Source organism: Mus caroli, unplaced genomic scaffold, assembly GCF_978045245.1.
Source record: "Mus caroli unplaced genomic scaffold, Mus_caroli_1 scaffold_1, whole genome shotgun sequence".
Classification (NCBI taxonomy): Eukaryota; Metazoa; Chordata; class Mammalia; order Rodentia; family Muridae; genus Mus; species Mus caroli.
Genome location: NW_028227256.1, coordinates 70,026,506 through 70,045,959, shown reverse-complemented (window position 1 = coordinate 70,045,959; position 19,454 = coordinate 70,026,506). Strand labels below are relative to the sequence as shown.

At 45.3% G+C, this 19,454-nt stretch overlaps 1 long non-coding RNA gene across 2 annotated transcripts in view; it reads right to left on the bottom strand.

Annotated features, from left to right (window-relative positions):
- The window catches only part of LOC115029893 (uncharacterized), a 175,490-nt gene extending 156,359 nt beyond the window's left edge, over positions 1–19,131 (bottom strand). Inside the window, exon 1 of one of the 2 annotated variants that reach the window (XR_015047649.1) lies at positions 19,055–19,131. This is a non-coding gene — a long non-coding RNA (uncharacterized LOC115029893). Of the gene's footprint in view, positions 1–18,885 lie in introns of both variants that reach the window. The other variant, XR_015047645.1, reaches the window with a different exon arrangement.
- Positions 19,132–19,454: the final 323 nt, after the last annotated feature.

Below are 19,454 nucleotides of genomic sequence, written 5' to 3'. Positions count from 1 at the left end.
GGACCTACCACAGCAGTCTACACTGCTAGACTGTAGCAGGTCAGTGTCTGCTCCTCCAGCTGTTATCTCTAGAAAGTTCGAATTATGTCTAGTTTTGCTTATCTCTGTATCCCTTGTTTTGGAGTCTACCACACAGCAAATTCTGACAAATATTTGCTCATTTGCAGCACCTGGATTTCCCCACACCCTTCTTTGTGACAGACGGCATTTTGTAAAAAAAAAAAAAAAATGCCCCCAGTGTCTCTGGTACTACTGTTCCTCCATTGAGGAGTGACCTCTACGTCCTCTGCCCTTGCACTCAGACAAGACTCTGTGGTTGCTCTGAGAGGATCTGCAGATAAGCTGCTACCAGACTTCAAGAATTATCTGAGGAAATGCTTTATAGTCTTCTGGCCCCCTTGACTGGCTTACCCAGAGAGTGCTCCACCATGATGTGAGGAACTAGAATGCCTGGCGAACCTCTGATGCTGTGTTCTGACAGAGAGACCCAGCCAAAGATTCAGCTAGCTGCCTGCCAGCAGTACATGTAAACACAGAAGCAGCCCCAGGGGAGCCCAGAAGCAGCCACTGATGTACCACAAAACCTTGGGGGAGCAGAGACAAGCCTCTGCAGCCACACCCTCACAAGTCTAAGTTCCTGACACACGGAACTTCTGATCATGACAAATGGTGGTTTTGTACCCCTAGATATGCAAGCCATCGTGACAATGCTAAAAGCCTCGACATTCCTTAGTCCACTGGCTCTCAACCTTCCTAATGCTGCAACCTCTTTTAATACAGTTCCCCAACCATGAAAAATGATTTTCATTGCTACTTCATAACTGAAATGTTGCTACTGTTATGGATCAGAATATGAATATCTGTGTTTCCCAACTGTCTTAGGCAACCCCTGTGAAAGGGTCACTCAACCCTCAAAGGGGTCGTGACCCACAGGTTGAGAACCACTGCTTTTGACCCGTCTTCACACCTCCCACTGTTCATTGAAGTAACTCTGAAGTGCCCACTGCAGCCTCCAAGGTCCTAAATAACTCAGTAGCAGCCTCTTGGTCACTGTTCATCACCCTCTAGAGAACAAATCCCAGCCCTGACTGCACTAACAGCCTCACCTACATCCTCATTCTCACCTCTGAGCTTCCACAGCTCATTCAACACTCAGTGATGCCAAGTTTCAGAGGGAGTGGCCTCAAAGGGCAGACTTAGCAATTCTCCAGGCACTCAAACCTCAGCGTCTAGGAGTCTCCTCGGTGGACTTTCCTACCTACCTCGGATGCAGAGTTCTTCTCAGTGACCCTGGCACTTTCTAAAAGAGGATTGGAACACTTGCCTTTAAAACTGCCTTATATGCCGGGTGTGGTGGCGCATGCCTTTAATCCCAGCACTCGGGAGGCAGAAGCAGGGGGATTTCTGAGTTCGAGGCCAGCCTGGTCTACAAAGTGAGTTCCAGGACAGCCAGCGCTATACAGAGAAGCCCTGTCTCAAAAATTAAAAAAAAAAAAAACAACAACAAAAAAAAAAAACTGCCTTATATGATCCACAGAATTGGCGTCTCGTGCAGAGTTTTGTGGAGACGTCACAGTAAGTCTGTTTAGTGACATTCTTATGCAACAGTCTTCATGGCAAAGTATAAGTTTCACATATCTCAGAGAGTAGCAGTTGTTCCCATCCCATTTCACAGCTGGGGAAGCTGAGGTTTAGAAAGATGAAGTCAATTGCCAAGAGTTTTGCCCTGGCTATTTGGTAGGACTATAACGTGAAGTTGAATCCTCCAAGCCAGCTCTCAATCACTGCTTCACCATGGGGTTAACTAAGCATGCACTGGCTCATAGCATATCTTCAAAGCTCACATTTTCAGCTTATAAATCAGCCTTGGTTACAAAGTGGTATATATCTATAACAATTTAAAATTACAAATAGCAACAAAAATATACTATAAAAAGTCAATATATAAAGGATCAATGAGATGAACCAAGGGTTCATCTATCTCACTATCAAGGCTGACAACCTGGGCCAGAACCAACATGGTAGAAGGAGACAACAAACTCCCAGAAGTTGTCCTTTGACCTTCACATGCATGCCTGTCACAGCAACAGAGAGAGAGGGAGAGAGACAGAGACAGAGAGAAAGAGAAAGGAATGCAAATGTTTAAAACATGTAAGTGTAGATCTCTCTCTAAACCCAGCCTCCACTCGCTTTCTCTGGAAACGACCATTATTCAGAGATCTTTCAGATGTCTCCAGAAATGCTGTGTACATGGGTTTAAAAGCCTTTTTAGAAGTACAAGTAGTTTATTTTGCTTACTTTTTTATCGTGTCTCTTGGAAGGCAACTCTAAGATCTCTAGGTTCTTTCTTTTTTCTTGGCTGCATAGTATTTTATGGCAAGACTGAACTGTGGTTTATTTATCCAAGGTCATTGTTGCTTTGGGTAGCCAAGAGTTAGAGAAGAACAGGGCAGAGGGATGAAGGCTCAGGTAGGAAAGAACAGTAAAATGAGCAGGTACGAAGTTAGGCAAGCAGTGGGGAAGCAGGAAGTGCCTGGATTCCCAGGAGACGTTCAAGAAACGGAGAACAGACAGGCAGGCAGACAGACACCAGCTAGGGACACGTGAGAATGGAGGGGTTCTGAATACATTGTACAAAATGGAGAAGAAAGAGTTGCTGAGGTCACTCAGGGAGGCAAACCTTTGCCTCTAACCTCTCATCCCATGACTTCACAATTCCCTCCCCCCTCTCCTCTTTTTGCCAATCCACCTCTTTAAAACTGAACCCCACCTGAAAGAAAACAAACATGTTACTATTTATTCATGCAGGAAGGCCCGCTGGACACAATAAACACCAGCCTCGGCCTAATTAAGTGAAAGGACGGGAGGTAATTCAAACCATCTCGGGAAAATATAATCTACCACTGAAGCAAATTCCCACCGTTCGGCAGTCAGGAAAAGGAGAGCAGCCTCTGTGCAGGTTCCCAAGCAGAGAGGGCTGAGAAGGGGGCAGCCAGACAAGAGGAGGTCAGTTTCTAGCCAGCAGGCTCCTCCCCATGCCCCACCCTGTGTGGCTCACCTGAGCCCAGCACTTGCTCCTCTGAGCTCATTCACAGACTTGTCTGAGGTGCTCCCTTGCCAGCCTGGACTGTTCCGCTAATTCACCAGTGGAAAAATGGACCGGCTCAGATTCCAGGCTGGGGCAACCAGATCCCCAGTGAAAATCTGGGCTTGGGGGATGCATCTTTCTGCTCTAAGCCAAGGAGAGACTACAAATCAGGGATGCTCCAAATCAGACCCTCTTAAGGCTGAGCCATGGGCAGGATCAACCCCTCCACTGGCTTTCCCTGAACCAAGAGCTGCAAGAGTCAGTGACCAGTGTGAGTGCCCTAATTTGGTTTCTATTGCTGTGATAAAACAAGGACCAAAAGCAACTTGGGGAGGGAGGAGTTTATTTGGCTATTTGACATACAGGTTACAGCCCATCATAAAGGGAAGCCAAGGCAGGAATTCAGGGCAGAAATCTGGAGACAAGCTAAAAAAGAAACCATAGAGGGGTGCTGTTCACTCAAGGCTTGCTAAGTCTGCTCTCTTATAGCACCAGGGATCACCTGCCCAGGGGTGGCATAGCCCCCTCTGACATCAATCATTAATCAAGAAAACTCCCTACTAACTTACCTACAGGCAATCCGACAGAGATATTTTCCCAAGTTAACTATAACTTATATCAAGTTGACAAAAATTGCCCAGGACAGTGATCTGAGGATGGTCTCTGGCTTTCACTGAGGACAGTTGACAGACAAAACCAGCTAACTGTAATTTTGCACATTTCCCTCCCAACTATGGGGAGTTAGACCCCATAGACACTCAGGTTCAAGTCCCAAAAACCTCTACACTAAAAAACATGCCAAGGTAGGTCGATCTCTTTTTGCCTGTTTTTTTTCCTAGTTATTAATTCCTAAAACCGGGGGAATATTCCACCCATGCAAAGCTGCTGAGTCCATGAATAGAATTAAGTAGTCCTCTCCTCTATAGAAGGCCTTTGCTACCCACCCAGCCTGCCTCGTCCCTTCTTTCATGACCCGGTGTAACAGTGGGTGATTGATGGAAACTAAGCAGGCCTCCACCTGCTATGAACTGTCCCCAGAGCCAGCTGTCTCATGAGTCATTCTTCCGGGTTCTGAGGGCTTTGTGATCAGCTCGCAGCAGTGGCTGTCAATCTTCCTCCCTCAAACCCACATAGGGCCAAGGTCCCGACTGACCATCTGAAGCCTAGCTGTCCATTCTGGAAGGTTGGCACGCAGGAAGTCATGGTCTGGTCCCAAGAGCACAGCCAAAGTGCAACCTTCACTCTTTATCCTCTCCAGGGTGAGAGAACAACCACAGAGGGTGCTTTGATGCCATTACCATTGCCGGCTTTTCCCTCACCCTGCTCCCCACGGGGCACTGCATCCCTTCGATTGACCTGGCCTCCAGTTCTATCTTTCAGCCATTGCATCACCTCTAGGTCCAGTCTCTGGACCCTTTCCCAGTTCGCCACACAGCATCTTCGCTCCTGCTCCATGAGGATGACTGTACTCAGCTGCTCTGTCCAACACAGACAGGAAAAAGCGGGAGATGGCCTCAGGAGCCCTCTCTGGGAACTATTTTTAGACTCCCCTATCCTAACTGAGCATCTTTGCGGTGCCATCTAAAACTCTCCATGACTCTAAAGGTGTTATCACCGACAGTGTTTTCCAGAAGCACATCGGGCAATAACTAAAGCCACCGTCCAGACACAGTATCGGGGCACCCTCTGAGAGCTTAAGGCTAGGCAGGGAGTGCCCATGGCTGTCTGTAGGCTCATCCTCACTTGGCATATCTTTTTCTTGGCACTGAGGATAAAGTTAAATTGTTCTTATTTCTCTAGATAGTCTTGGATTTTTTTCCCAAGTCTTCTAAAGAAATTAACGGATACTTCACAGATTATCTAAAAGTATCCAAGGACCCTGAGATAGAGGTGATTCTGATGCCACAGACCTTATAACCACTGCCCTTCATGCCCCACCCCATTATCTTTGCACCCTGAGGACTATGGATGTGACTCAGTGGCAACATGGCTGTGCACCATGCACAAGGCCCGGGGTTCCATCCATAGAACTGCAGAAATAAAAAAAAAAAAAAATGGAAGTGCTTGCTTGGAGATACTCCAGCTTGAGGAAGCCAGACCCATGCCATAGGTGAACACTTTCCTTTGCTGGGTTCAGTGGCACACACTTGCAGTCTCAGTACTTAAGGGGCCATCTGTGTTTATGCAGTGAAAGTCTGTCTCAACAGCAGCAAGAACAATAGCAATAATAAGCCTGGTTCTGGGGGGAATTCCTGTACAAACAATAGTGCCAGTCACTGAGCAAAAACCTTCATCATCTGGGATAAGGAGGGTAGGGAGAGACCACAGGTCCAAGATGGAAGGAAATAGGAAAAGCCTACTGATGGCCTGTAGCTGCTGGTGGGAGACCTGCAAGCCCATGGCTAGACCTTGGCCTTCTTTATCCTGATGGATGAATGCAGCTGGTGTCTAAAGCAGGCTGGTGATGAGAATAGTTCAGTTGAACTCTTTGCAGCCAGACAAGCAGGCAAGACTCGTGAGATGAAGCCTTGGCACCAAGCAGAACTCCGCATTTAGGAATAGACATGTGTGCATCTGTCTGTGACATTCTCCTTACTCACCACCCGACTTGTGCTCCTGTCCACATCTACTGAGGGTCTCCATACCAAAGGCTCCCATGGTGAGGAGTCCTAATCCCCAGACCCACACAGCTCTCTGAAAAAAACTCTGAACACCCTCTTAAAGGATTTTTCTCAGAGCCCTCTAACCTGCAGAGCAGTCGGGCCTTCCTACGGAAGTCCCTGTTGGGAGCCAGGGAGAATATAGTTGCCCCTTAAACATTTGTAAACTCTGAGGCACTGTGGCAGGGAGCCAAGACAGTCACTAGAAGATGGTGTTGGCCTCAGGGGAGTAACCTCTGTGCGTCCATGAGGCATTCTTCAAGAGGTCAAAACATCTGGAGAGAAAATAGAGGCAGGACTAGGCAGAGTCTACAAAGATAACTTTAGTGGGAGGAGAGAAAAGGGGACATTCTGAGGCCCTACTTTCCCCGGTCAAGCATATTCTAGGCAGGATGATGGCACGGGTGTGCTTGAAGCTCCTCAGAGATCATGGGCAACTTCACAACTTCTACTTAGGCCCTCCTCGGGTCCTGCCCAAAGGTAGATGGCCACACCTGAACTGCCAAAGGGGACGGATAATGGATGGGTAGATAAATTAATAAGTGGGGAGTAGATAGACAACAGATGGAAGGAAGGAAGGAAGGAAGGAAGGAAGGAAGGAAGGAAGGAAGGATAAATGTGTGGGTGGATGGATGATGGATGGATGGATAGATGAATGATGGTTGGATAAATGAATGTTTGAGTGAATGGTAGCTTGATAGATGATGGATGAGTAGATAATAATAATTAGGTGGGTGGATAAATGGATGGATGACAGATGGATAAATGGTGAGTAAATGAACACACTCATACTTACATAAAGGATGGGTGGATATATTGGTGAGTGGATAGATAGATCAATGGCTTGGTAGGTGTTGTAAGTGGATAAGTAGTTAGCTGGGTAGGTGGGTGGATGAATGTAGTACTTTCATATGTAATTGGAAAGATGGGGAGGTAGACAGACAGGTGGGTAGGTGCTGTGAATGAGTGGATAAGTAGATGACAGTGGGTGGGTGGATGGATGGATGAATGGATGGATGATGGATGGATCGATTGATCTATCGATGGATGGAGAACAATCTAAGACAGTTTCTTAAATCCACTCTTGTTACTTGCCTTGGTATGCCAGGCACTGTATACTGGAAAAAATAAATGTTGCTTTCATTGTCAGGAGGGATCAAATACATCTTTTCCTCTGAGTAAATGAGAATACTCGGAACCACCAAATTTACCTTTAGGTCTCTTATTAAAAACCACTTGGTCAATTATGCCCACCGCTTCCCATCCATCAGTCCATCTGTAAAGAGGGGAAGGGCAGGGCAGTCAAAGATACAGGGAACAACAGCAGTGGGCGGGACACGGACTGAGTAACCTAAGTGAAGAGAGATGTCTCAGACACTGTTTCTCAACTAGGAGAAACAGTGCTCAGACATAGTGCCTTCCATCACTAAGACAACAACTGAGGGTACAAAACTTGGTTGCAGCAAAGCACCTTCCATGGGGCGTGCATCCCAGAGCCAGTGTCTCATGAGAACAAGGTAACCTGTTGATTCCCTCCACTGGTGAATGCATCTGCCTCCTGCTAGCTCAATGACCTGTTTCAACTCCCAGGGAAGCCGTGAATGACCAGTACCAGGCTCAGGCTCCCGTCATCCCGTGCAAAAATCTAACTTACTGATTCTATCCCTGTTCTAAAGCCTTGTTCTTTAATGTCCACTAACTCCATTGCCACATGCACACTCTGCCTACTGACTGTAATAAAGAAACTGATGGTGAGAAGTTACCTCTTCTGCCACAAAGGACATTTGTGACAGCTGTTTTTTTTACTTCTAGAGCTGACCTGCCGGTAGAAGATGACAATGCGCTGTGCTGAGCAGGAACCACCGAGGAGAAAGTCCTTCCTCTTGCTAACTGCCTGCCCTGAAGGAAAAAAGTAACCAGTGACCTGGGGAAACAGCCCAGTCTCCTCAGAGCCATTTACCTTCCTCTCGAAGCCTGCAGGACAACTGGAGAGAGTAAACAGAACCAAGACACAAAAGAAGCCCCGTTTCTGCATGCCCACATTACATGACGTTCTTGAGGGGTTTTGAGTGAATAAAGTTGAAGACGCCCTCCTTTAAAGCATAATTTTTTTTAATTAGATGAAATTGTATCTGTTATCATCCTTACCTCCTGTCTCTGTCTTTGCTTACTTTATCTTGCTGTTCCAACAGCCTAATTGTGGAGGTTCAACCTTAGATGTCAAAAGGCAGAGGAGCGAAAGACAAACCAAGAGTAAGGCCAACAAACTAGAAGAAATAGTAGACTTTTGTGTCTAGGAAGCATCATTGAGAGACAAAGGATAGGGGCCTTGGGTGAACTAGATCTGAGCTCAAATTCCAACTCTATGATTTTCTACCAGTCATGTGGATTGGAGCAAGTTACTTAACTTTCCTGACCCTAGTATAATTAATTATAAAATAAACCAATTGGTGCAGTGTTTGAGATGGTAATGTATATTGGAAAAAGACAATAATAAATTCAGAAGGCTAATGGAAACAAGCCAGTCTTGATTGTACAATTCTGAAAAAAATGGGGGGGGGTGAGGGATACAGGCATAGTGGAAAGTTTTTTTTAAAGGGGGGGGTCACTGGGATGCTGATTTGATAACTGAGATGCTGATGTGACAGGAGAGGAGACAGTGGTGTTTGATTTGTTTTTATTTGTTCTGTTTTTAAGACAGGGTCTCACTGTGTGTGTTCCAGGCTGTACTGAAACTTATGCAGACCAGGTTAGCCTTGAATCACATAGGTCCACTTGCCTCTGCCTTCTAAGTGCTGGGATAAAAGGCATGTGCCACTGTGTCCAGCCCATGGTGGTGTTTTTTTTTTTAAAACTCTCAAATCCCTTTCCCATCTTGGACTCAGTTAAGTAACAGACTCCCTGAAACTTTCTAACTCTCAGAGTCTGAGATAAGCAGGTGCCAGCAGACAGCTAGGCTCCTGCAGTCACTCTGATGAACTCTAATCACACCTCATATTGAAAATGGATCATAACTATCTCTGTCTTACAATGTACCACATGCAGGTTTGGATGAGGGTGAAGACGACTGTGTATGTAGTAGTTTCAAAGAGGAATTCACTGAGCAGTCGTCATAATAACTGTAGTTGTTTCCTTCTTAGAATTATGTAAACTCTATATGGTAAGCACTGTTATCCTGTACACTGATGGAGGGTGGGTGCCTGTGTTCAAGAGCATGTGTTTGTACGTATTCCTGGGGACTGAACGCAGGGCACAGGTGTGCTACCCCTCCAGACCAAAGCTTCTGATTTGAAAGCTTTGGAATATAAAATACTATCCTTAAAGAGTCTCATCACAAACATTCCACAACCTAGATAGAGCTCATATAATGATCTAATAATTGGATCATCAGTAGCTCAGAAGTGAGGAAAAACACACACACACACAAAACAGAGGAACCTGTTATTTCACCCAGCCTGTCCGATTTTTTAGCAACAGAAGAGAAAAGCTAAGTCACCAGAGGGCCGATTAAGTGTCCTGTGTCCTTTGTCTGTTGCTAAGGTAGAGTGATTAGAATAGACGCTAGTTCCAATGCATCCTCAGGAGGGAACATTTCTTTCTCTGCATGGATTACGGATCTAGTCAAAAATAGAAAGCCATAGGCGTTTTATCTTTTGACTCTGGTCTGACTCTCAGCAAAACATCAGGTGAAATATTGTCAGTCGACTCCAGCTCTCTCCTCCCTTGTCATGCATCCAAGCCAGCAGATTATTAATAAGCATCTTCACCTGCCTCTGCCCTGGGTTCTGTGCACAGGGAATGACCTCTGACCCCTGACCCCTGACCCCTGACCCCAGACAAGCTCAGGCGCAGGCTGGCTAAGCTACCTCTAGGCAGCAGGGGGAATGCAGAAGCAGCAGTTAGGGAGAGAGGAAGAGGCAGAGGAAAAAGCCACCACAGGGCAGAGTGGTGGAGACCAATCAGATTTTAAAGAGACAGGCTAGCCGGGAGCAAACTAACAAATTCATGCGGGACAGTCCTCCTTACACCTCTCACTGCCTTAAGCACAGCTTTGCCTTGGAGCCCAAACTGTTCTAAACTTGAGTTCAGGTGGAGCCTGACTCCCTCAGGAGAAATCAATCAAATCCTACAACTGCTTCATTGATTCCTAGAGACTGATAGTGGCCCGGTAAGGCTAATGATTTTGAAATCATTGAAATCAGTTTTCATTTAGAATTACTTAAACAAACTCTCCACCCCTCCGCAGAAGGGCCCTACCCTGCCCAGTACACCGCTGACCACACCCCACCAAGGCTCTACCTAGTGGGATTTTTTTGGAGAATCCCTAACACCAAATACAAGGTGGGGGAGGAGCATACGGGGGCTTTCTTGTGGATGTGGTTTGCCAGGAGACAGCTGCAACCCCATGCTCTGCTCTGTTTGTGAGTATAACAGGGAACTCCGAACTCCAGTCTGGAAAGATCAAACTGTGTTGTAATAGCCACCCCAGGAGGCACGGACGCGTTTTTTACGGCACTATTTCACGTAGAGGGACCATATACATGTCATGGACGCTTCTGCGTCCCACTGTTCCCTCCAACCGCTAGGATCCTATGTTTCCTAGACAGAAGCCCAGCGACTAAGAAAGCAGAACCTACTCAAAGTGCATGGAGGTCCCTAACCCCGTCCCCAGGAAAAGAGGTGTCTGGAGTCCATTGGATGCCTGATCTCTCCTCCCCGCCCAGCCTCACACCCACTCCCCTGAGGAACTAAAACAAACAGTGCTTTAGAAAAGTCCTTGAAAGAAAAGGGCTGAGTCCCCACCTGTCCTTCGGCTCTGCCCTCCCCCCAGCGCGCCCACCCTGTGTGCCCCTCCCCACCTCCTTTTTTTCTTTTTCTTTTCCCCTTTGTTGCCCAGTTTTTAAAGGGCAGAGTTGACAACTCTGGCTTAAGCAAAGCCAACCGTGAAGCCAGACAGAATCAGCTTGGAGCTGCTGACCTAAGTGTTCCGACCCTCCTCCACCCCTGACCCAGCCTCCCACCCCAGGCTGCACGTGGCTGCGGGAGGGGGAAGGGGAGAGAAAGGGGGAAAGAAGGGCAGCCGCACCCTTCGGTCACCCTTCTCTGGCTTCCTGGACTCGGCATCTTGCAGGCCGCGGCTGCCAAGTAGAGATTATGACACCTTGGGAAGAAAGGTAGGACGCCAGACAGCACAAAAGAGAACTCCCAGAGTCTCACTGAGAGATGCTCTCTATTGAGGACTGCCTCTGTGAAGAGCCATCAACCCGATACCACTATGCTAAAAATAACTTCGCCAGAGCTTGGGATGTAACTGCGTTCGTTCTTAGAGTGTGTGCCTCACTGGGTTTAACCCCTAGTATCTCATTAAAACCCTGTGTAGCAGCGCATACCTATAATCTCAGCACTCAGAGAGAGGGGGCAGCGAGATCAGAAGTCCCAAGTCACCCTTAACTATCTGAACTGGAAACCCTTCCTCAAGCAAAACAAGACAAGAACAAGGAAAGCCTTCAGGGCCTTAGAGGAAGTAAATTCCTTGCTCACATTCAAAACTGAGGAAAGGACCTGGGTTTTCTTACACTAACTTGAACCTGTATGGTACAGAACCATTGCTCCAAGACCAGGGATGGCTCTGTAAAGTCCAACCTTTTCCCCTCTTAACTACAGTTTGTATTTTGAGCAAATTGCAGATTTACATGCAGTAGTGAAAAAATTATAAGCCAGACCCTGGTGGTTTTGTCCAGTTTCCTCCCAGTAAGAAGGTCTTTGGAAACTGGGTAGCACAGTGTCACAGCTGGAATATTGCTGCCTATTGTGAGAGGACTATTTCCAGCATCAGATCCCTCCTTCCCCTCCCACAGCTACATCCACGTCCCTCCCACACACCCACTCCTCCATCCCCTGTCTCCATTTCTATGAGTTGCTGTTTCGTTATTATAAATAGAATCACATGTGACCTTTTTGAGGCTGCTCATTTGCTGGGCTGGGACTATCTCTCAGTGGTACAGGGCTTGTCTGGCAGGCAGGAGGCCCTGGGTTTGATCTTTAGTCCTATCTTAAAGGAGGCTGCCATTCTTTCAGCATAGTTCATTAGAGATTAGCCCAAGTAGTTATCAGTAGCTTATTCTTTTGGATGGCTTAGCAATATTCACTCTATCATGTGAATGGATGGCAGTCGGGTTAGCCATTCACCTCCTGGAGGAGGACTTCTGGGCTGCTTTCAGGTTTAGTGGGGAGGGGTCCTATCCACATTTGTGTCCTTATCTAATTGAGTCTTCTTTCTCTGTGGTAATTGTCCATGAGCAAGTACCTGGATCTTATAATAATTGCATGTTTAATGAGGCACTTTCCCAAAACTGCTCTTGATGTGCCCCTCCCCCAGGTGGCACCTTCATCATTAAAGAGTCTCAGTATAACCAGCCCCATCCATTCAGGAGACTGAGTCCACAGATTTAATGTATGAATATCCACCAGGGCTGGAATTCAGAGAGATGAGTGGAGGGATGTCTCTCTGACCCCTGGAGCTCTCTCTGCAAATTCGGACAAGGGGTGGTTCCTTAGCCTACCAGTGGGGGGGCATTTTTGTCTCTCTGATAATGAGCTAGAGAAAGGTGGGCCCTGGTGAGGATGTAAGCAATCCAGAGATGTGATCAAGAGGGCAGGCCCCTTCCTGAAGAAGCAAAAGAGAAGTGACAATTCTTTCAAAGGAACGAATCAGAATCCCCCAGGGAATGTTTTCAGTGCTCACAACATACGCATTCCACGCCATCCAGACTGTCCTAACTCAGTGAAGACCACAGCCTAGAGAGCCTATATATTAGAGCATCGATGTCTTGGGGTTTTATTGCTGTGGAGAGACACCATGACCACAGCAACTCTTACAAAGGAAAACATTTAATTCGGGCTGCCTTACAGTTCGGAGGGCTATTAGTCCATTTTCACCATGGCAGGAAGCATGGTGGCAGGCAGGCAGATGTGGCACTAGAAAAGGAGCTGAGAGTTCAGGAGTATCAGGATCAGTAGGCTGCATGAAGAGAGAGTGATTCTCTAGGCCTAGCTTGAGCCTCTGAGACCTTGAAGCCCACCTCCAGCAGCACACTTCCTTCAATGATGCCACACCTACTCCAACAAGGCCACACCTCCTAACAGTGCCATTCCTATGAGCCTATATAAGCCATTTTCACTCAAACTACCACAATTAGCATCAACACATTGCCTCACTAACATGCAAATACAAGCATATGAAACACTCCTCCTGTGTATATGTGGGTATATGAGCACACACACATTTTTTATTATTATATTTTCCATCCATTATCTTACCTCAAGTTAGACTTTGGCATGGAACTGTAACTACAATGTTTTCTAACTTACAGGATTCTTCTAATTGTCTCCACCAACTAAGTCTCCCTTACCTTGAAGCAGGATAGAAAGACAAGACTATAGGGGGAAACTGAGGGGTGGGGAGGCTTCTAGGAGATGTTGAGACAGGTTCAAGCTGTGTAGTCCAAGCTGCCCTTTAAGCAATCCTCCTGCTGTGTAGCTCCCCTGTTTCTGGAATCAACGCAGACAAAGAAAATTAAGGAAGCATAGGCAGAGATAGGAACTCTTTGTCCTTGCTGGCTGAGATTCAAAACGACGCTCATAAAAAACGTTAAGTGAAAGTTTCTGCTTGAGTCATGTGATACACACTCACGTGGTGAGGCCGACTCACGCCGTGTTTTGCTGAAGCAGGACCCACGGGAGAACACATGATGCTTGGAGAGAGTATAAATAGGACTCAGCAGACAGTGATGGCATGCTTGCATAGCTAGCTTTGCAATGCTTCGTCAGTCTCATGTCTTTGTGCTGATCTTCTCTTTGTTGAGAGACACTCAGCAAGGAACTTATCCTAATGTCCCTGCTAGTCCTGGTCACTCCCACTGACCAGTGCCAATTTGGCCAAGGCCTGGCAGTTACTGCTAGATCATGGCACCACTGCTGACTTGTGTTTGCTATCCTACTGAACTGGACTGTTGGTATCCTGACAGAGATTGGAATCACCCCCAGAAACTACTTCTAAACAGGTCCACATCCCCTTGTCCTAGTTACCATCTTTTCTCCCCTTCCTTTGGTCGATGTGGCTAGAGGGGATGTTGAAGTGTTTGACAACCTTATTAAAGTAGGTTTTAAAAATCTAAGCCTACCAAAACCCAACACAGTGGAAGTTTTCTGGGTTTAGAAGATTTAGGAGTTCAAGATTATTTTCACATACATTGTGAATTCAAGACTACTTGGCAAGCCCCTCCCCCAAAAAGGAGACTCCCACAAACAGGAACCATATTTACAGTCTAACATAGCTTGAATTCCTTGAGACCTACATATGACAAGTATTCCTTTGGCCTTTTTGATCTGTAGTTTTATCTCATTGGCCCATCATGTACCTCAGAAACCACCTGATTGTTTCTTTTACTGGAGTAAAGTTACCGGGAATAGCAACTTATGGCTGCAGTACAAGCTCTTGAAAGTCTGAGACAGGAAGATTGCCTTATGTTCAAGGCCATCCTGGACTACAGAGTGAGCTCCAGACCAGCCAGGACTACAGAATAAAGACCCTGTTTCAAGAAAACAAGAACAAAGTCCAGTCATAGTAGTGCACATTTATAATGCCAAGCGCTCAAGAAGTAGAAGCTAAAGGATCAAGTCCCAGGCTAGCCTTGGTTTCATATGGAATCTGAAGCCAGTCTGAACTACCTAAGACCTGTTTCAAAAAATCAAATTATAAAATAAATAAGTATACCAAAAAGCTTACACAAATTATTAAAATACAAAAAATTCTTTTTGCATAATATTTTAATTGGAAAGATATTGTCATTCAACATACTTTGATCATACTTTTCCCCTCTCTCAGATCTGTCCAGATGCCCCCCACCTCTATCTCCTCTCTCTCTAAAAATCAAACAAAACAAAAGATTTTTAAAAAAATAATAAAGAAACACACAGGGCCTGGAGAGATGGCTCAACGGTTAAGAGCACTTACTGTTCTTCCAGAGGTCCTGAGTTCAATTCCCAGCAACCACATGGTGGCTTACAACCATTTGTAACAGGATCCAGTGCCCTCTTCTGGTGTGTCTAAAGACAGTTACAGTGTACTTGTCCTATATATAAAATAAACAAATAAAATCTTTAAAAGAAGAAGGAGAAGAAGAAAAAGGAGAAGGAGAAAGGGAGGAGGAGGAGGAGGAGGAGGAGGAGAAGGAGGAGAAGGAGAAGAAGAAGAAGAAGAAGAAGAAGAAGAAGAAGAAGAAGAAGAAGAAGAAGAAGAAGAAGAGGAGGAGGAGGAGGAGGAGGAGGAGGAGGAGGAGGAGGAGGAGGAGGAGGAGGAGGAAACATACATAGAGAATACCCACAAAAACAAAAAGCAAAATATACAAGCAAAACACCAATAAGCTTAAAAAAAAAAAGCCCAAACAAAGCAATATGAGACAAAAAGTCTAAAAAAATACCACTGAGTTCATTTTGTTGCCCAATGACTCTGAAGTGTGGTTAATATACCCAGTAAGATTCCATTGGAGAAAACTAATTTTGCTAGGTATCTCAAAAAAAAAAAAAAAAACAAAAAAAAAAAAACCCTTCTCAGGCGGCAGCTGTGGGAACACAGGGATGACCCAAAGCATTCCTCACCTAGCCACTTTCTCATTTTATAGTGGAAGTTGAGTAGAACTGTCAATCACCCAAAGATCTGCAGAAATAGAAGCAAAGAAAGTATCTACTCACCATAAGACCACCATGAATACCTCAATCATTTAATGAACGTTTGCTCTGCAGAAACAAAAAGTGTCACCTCAGCAGACAGCCCCGTGCTACAAGTTCCGTGAGCAGACACTGGCAAGGACCACCAACCTCACTATCAGCACGGGCTGGAGACTTATGTCCACCCAGCACCCTACCCCCAACCACAAGCATCCCGAGACAGTCTTCAATCTAAAGGTGTGCTCTCAAATTCTGTTCCAACTAAAGGGAACGGTGGCAGTCACATGACTCCTTGAATGGTTACATTATGCAACTCAGCTTAGAATAGATTCCTTCTGACATAGGTAAGAGGACAGAGATGAGTTCCAAAGAGGACATGTTCAGTAGACCATAGGAGCCTGACCTGAAGGTGAGAGTAATTAGCAGTTCTATTAATAAGAATCAGAACACTGAAAGGTCCCCCCCCCCAGGGAGTCATAGGATAAGTGAATGCTTTCTTACCTACCAACCAGTGGTTCTCAACCTTCCTGGTGCTTTGCCCCTTTAATACAGTTCCTCATGTTGTGGTGAACCCTAACCATGAAATTGTTCTATAATTACTTCAATTTCTACTGAATCATAATGTAAATATCTGTGTTTTCTGATTATCTTAGGGGACCCCTGTAAAAGGGTCTTTCAACCCCCTCCAAAGGGTCCTGACCCACAGGTTGAAAATCCATATACTAGACCATAAGATGCAGTGCTTTATAAAGACCCTGAGCCCTGAGGATCCTGAGCCACTAAGCACTGTCTTAAATGTTTGAGTCATATCAGGATTCAGCAAGACTTCAGCAGGATGCTACCAATACAAAAAGGTTGTAAACTGCTAACTTAGGAACATAGCCCAACCCTACTAACTTCACTTGAGATTTTGTTGCTACCCATCCATACCATCTCTTGAAGGTTATATTAATGGCTCTATAAAGATTATTTCCCTCCAAATTCTTTCCTAAAAGGCTAAAATAATGGTTCATTGTATGCTTCTTGGGATGCCCCTGCTCGTAGGGACAGTTCAGAGTCATAGCTACCTTTACCCTGTTTCTACCCTAAATGGTCACATAAATATGTATTATATAACACCCCCCACACCACCCTGTGCTCAGGATGAGGAATTCTCTCTACAAGCAAATGGCAGGTGCTATATAAGCTGGATCACAGAGTGAGATGCCCAATTATTTCTATTTGAGACCAGGCAACTGGACTGTGTCCGTGCCATAGTTATTACGAGGAATGGCACAGTTGTTTCATGTTTCAACATCCCTTTTGCCAAAGCTTACCACCACCACTCCCTTTATACACACACACACACACACACACACACACACACACACACACACACACATGGGGCAAGAGCTAATGACCCTTCTTCAAGTAGTGGTCTATAAAGATTATTAATTTTTGCTTTAAGGGATGCAATTTTTCAACAAAACTTAAATAAGTGTGACCCTAAAAAGTCAGAGTAAAGAATTTTCCACCTTTCAAATATATGTAGATAATGTATTTTTAATTATAAAAGAAAAATTAATGCAAGACCCTCCTGGTTTGTACATGTCTGTCTATAAATATTTTAACATAATCAGGAGCACATTGCATCTACCAACATCTATACTGCTTTGGTGTTGTAGAAACAACACATGAAGGTTTTGACGAGGACATCCTCCTTCATCGCCCTTTAGTCAAGATACTGTAAATCCAGAAACCTTGACCTTGGCCTCACTCCTTGCTGAGTCTATATGGCCCATCTCCACAAAGAATCTGTCTAAGTCAGCTCAGAAAGAAGCCCAGAGTCTTCATCGTTAATCAAAGTACTAGAGCATTTTTGATATATAAGTACCATGGCCATCTTCAGCAGGAACCCAGTCAAGTGTATGATGGAGGGTAAAGTATATGTGTCTGTGTATGATGGAGGATGACGCACATATGTTTCGGCCTCGGATGTCAGTCCTCATCTCCCACCTGGTTCGAGACAGGATATCTTTGTTGTTCTTCTGCACAGGCCAACCTGGCTGTCCCCAAAGAATTCAGGGATTCTCTGTCTTGTCAGAGGAGAACTCTATTCACAGACTCCTGTGACTGCTACCAGTGTTACATTTGGTCAAAGGACTTGAGCTCAGGTTCTGATGCACTTTGCCCACTGAATCATCTCCCCAGTCCCCAGGCAAGTGTTTTTAGCCAGAATCCTGCCCATTTCCCTCTGCTGCTTCCCACTGTGGTTCCTAGGTTACAAACCACACTTCTCTCTATTGTAGTCAGGACTAAGTCCAGTTTGGCTTCTAGTTCTCTGTCTCCTGTAACAATAGACCTGATAAAATGGGTTTGGATGGCTATAGCTCCAGGGTCCTTTTCTCTGTCATCTCCTGGAATTTATGTATACTCTCTCCAGCATGGCCTTCCGTAGCTGTTGGCGGCATCCTGTTGTAAGGGTATATTGTGATTTATTTAGATTTCCCATGACTATTGGCTGTTCATTAGTTTCTTTACTTTTTTTGAGATAGTATTTCAAATATCTCAGGCTAGCCTTGAACTCACTTTGTAGCTGAAGATGGCCTTGAACTCCTGATGTTCCTGCTCTGACTTTAGGGGCTTTCACTGCCCCAACAGGATTAACTCCCCATGCCGCTCATTTTCAATTTTTTTCAATTTTTCAATTTTTTTCAATTCCCTACTTTTTAAAATTTTCAGTGTTTCAGGCTATCTTCTTAAACACTATTCCATAATGACTAGGTGTGGTCACTCATGACCATAATCTCTGCACTCAGGAGAATAAGGGGGAAGGTAGGGAATTTGACACCAGTCTGCGCCACTGGACTACAAAGTCTGGTTTCAAAGAAAAAACAAAGTAGCATTGGATATTGAAACATTACAATTCATTGTAGAATACACTCTTTAGTTAAAGACTCACTTTTTTAAAAAAAAGAAGAAGCAATAAAGAAATAGAGAAAAAGAAAGGGGAGACAAGAATATAGGTGAGTTGGTAAAGCACTTGAATAACGTGCATGAAGCTCTGGTTCCAATCCCCAACACCACATGAAACCAGACATGGCAGTACTTGCCTGTAATCCCAACAAAGGCCAAGCCAGGAGGCTTAGAAGTTGAAGGTCATTTTTAACTACATAGTGAGTTGGAGGCTCCAGCAATCATATGATGCCCTCCTTTGGAAACCACCTTCATATCGCTCCACAGACCTGAACCTACAGAAGAAGGTGTTGCTGAAGAGATGAGCAGCCAAGCACAGGGCTGTCTCACCCCAGAGCCTGGCCTATATTTAGAACACTGAGACCAAATATCCCATGACTCTGATGAAAATCCAGCTGGCCTCCCTGGGGAAAGTGAACCCGTATTGGCAACACAGTCACTTTATTGGCTTACCTCTTATCTTAAAATGGTGAGACTCTGGGCTGAGCGCAAACCTGAATCATCTTCATCTCCTTAGCTCCCAGAGTTCACCAGCTTGCCCAGCCTGCTGTGTGCTTTGAAAAAAAATGGTTTTCTCCTCCTCAAACACCGGAGTCCATCTAGAAACAAAACCCAAGCTTACCTTCTTGGAAAGACATTCACTGCACCCCTAATTTGGAGTTGGAGCCACCAGCCCCAAAGAAATAGGCTGTCCAGTCCTTCTTTGGCCCCTGTACAATGCCTGTGTAAGCCTGACCAGCTCAGACCAGAACAGACTGGCAGAGACAGAAGCTGAAAGAGGTTCCTGGCTTGGTGTTATGCCTCTGGAAGCCAAAGCCTCCCTAATTGTCAAGCAAGGTCTTCTGGGTCTGGTAACAAAACTTTAACCTATAAGTCTCACTCCAAACTTTTTGAGGGGGTTCGGGAGTAGGGAGGAATAGAAGAGAAAATTTAATGAGAAAGGCAGAGTCCAAGTAGATTCTGCATCTATTTTGCTAAGGAGGCAGATGTAAGAGAATTGTCACAAGTTTTATGTAGCAAGT